Source organism: Tenrec ecaudatus, chromosome X (genome assembly GCF_050624435.1).
Source record: "Tenrec ecaudatus isolate mTenEca1 chromosome X, mTenEca1.hap1, whole genome shotgun sequence".
In the NCBI taxonomy this organism is placed as follows: Eukaryota; Metazoa; Chordata; class Mammalia; order Afrosoricida; family Tenrecidae; genus Tenrec; species Tenrec ecaudatus.
In genome coordinates, this window is record NC_134548.1 from 100,067,158 (window position 1) to 100,069,046 (window position 1,889).

Here is a 1,889-nt window from a genome sequence, read left to right on the forward strand (position 1 = left end):
ACAATAATCCTTTGAACTTTTCTTACTAGAGTGGAACATCAATTTTAGAAGAATCACTGATTTGGCTGGGGGTGGCATGAAACAACAGTCATACAAAAAATTAATATGCTTTTCAAGGGGATAGCACTTTCGTCAAGATGGTACATCAACTGGTACTGCTTACCCAACGCTTTAGCAGTTTTCACACCCTTCTTCTAGTTATTTTTTAACTGAAAATGAATAGGCTTAAACCTAGGAAATGAAATATATGTTGGCTCCTTATCAACATATTCTTCATTTTGGCCACGAGATCTTCCAAGCTTTCGCCAGAATCTTGCACTGTAACCTCAGGTACAGAATCTTCTTGCTTTTTTGGAATTGCATATGCCACTGTACTTCCTTCGAATAAATCAGGAAGTGGACCTGAAGAATTTTTCAATTCCTCTTCTGAAACTTCAGATATGAGCTCAACACCCCACTCATTATCTTCATGTATTATTTCTTCCTCTTCTTAAGCAACCTCCTGTTTGGGCAGTGCTGCTACCTTTTCCTGATATGCGTCTTGCTGCTTCCTGCAATTCCTGTCATCACACTGAGGATTTGGCTTCATGGACATAGTAGGAAAAAAGGCCTGCATCGCATTGTATCCAAGGTAAAAACCCACAGCACCAAAATTTAACAGAAACTTTAACACATTTTGTACCAAGATTTGAGCCACCACTTCCATCATGGTAGGGAGACTAGCTGCACAAACACCTTGTTTCAGAGTTTTCTCGTTAATATTTGCAGCAACTATGAGCAGTGGTGCACATGCAAAACAAGCAGATTCCCCAGGAATTATGAGCTGTAGATGCCCAGAAACAGCATTTTCACTAACTCCAGATTCCATCCATGGTTATCCAAGTTCATTACAAACTGTATTTATTATCATTCGAGCTTCAAAATTGTCCACACAGCTAAGAACCAGATCAACAGGCTTCCCCTCTTCTAAGCCACCATTACTTATTCTATCTGTGAAATGTTGGAAGTTTTCCACTGTGGTGATACTACAGTTGTGCACTTCAAAAAGAACATCGGGATTAATTTTCCTCAAAGTATACTGTGCAGCTTGTACTGTACTGTACTTAACCCTGCTTAATGAGACTGGTAAAAAAATCTGTTCATATTGGCTAATTCCACCTTGTCATAGTCAAAAAGTAGCAGTTTACCAATGCCACATCTTGTCAACATTTCAACAGTCATACTGCCAACTCTACCACCACCTACTATGATTACAGCAAAGGTACGAATTTTCTCTGGGTCATTTACAATTCCCATTTGTTTCAAGGCCATCAGACAGCTGTACGGGTTGGAGTCCACCACGTCCGGGCTCATCTTCTGGATGCGGGCCTGGTCGCCCCCTTGGGACCGCCGACTTCTCTCCTGGGCCAGTTCCACCTCCAGTTCCTGTTCCCTCTGCTGCAGTCACTCCACAGTCGTGGCCGTGGCTGGGACTCCAGCTGCCAATGCGCCCAGCATCGGCCTTCACCGCCGCCACTGCCCCACGCTGCTCAGCCAGCGGGACCCAGGACAGCTTCACCAGGAGGCATGTGGCCTCCGCCTTCAACCAGAGCTCTGTATTAACAATTCTTGGATCACACAATCCTCTTTCCTTGTGGACTTGGCTTACACCTCACTTACATGGCAGCTAGTTTTAACACACACAATTAAGACTGCAAATACTATTAGCGTTTCTTTTTTGTTGGTTGGTTGATGTTTGAAATGAACTTTTATGTCACTAAAGACTCCAAGTCCACTTCAGTTTTACTTTTTGTCCTTCTTTAGTCACTCATATCAAGATTTGGATCAGCAGGGTAAAAATTCAGGAGGATTTTTGTTTTCCAAAGAACAATTTTAATTTTATTTGTACA

At 42.4% G+C, this 1,889-nt stretch overlaps 1 pseudogene; it reads right to left on the reverse strand.

Moving 5' to 3' along the window:
* Window positions 1-205: 205 nt before the first annotated feature.
* Window positions 206-1,368, reverse strand: LOC142433569 (ubiquitin-like modifier-activating enzyme 5 pseudogene; annotated as a pseudogene).
* Window positions 1,369-1,889: the final 521 nt, after the last annotated feature.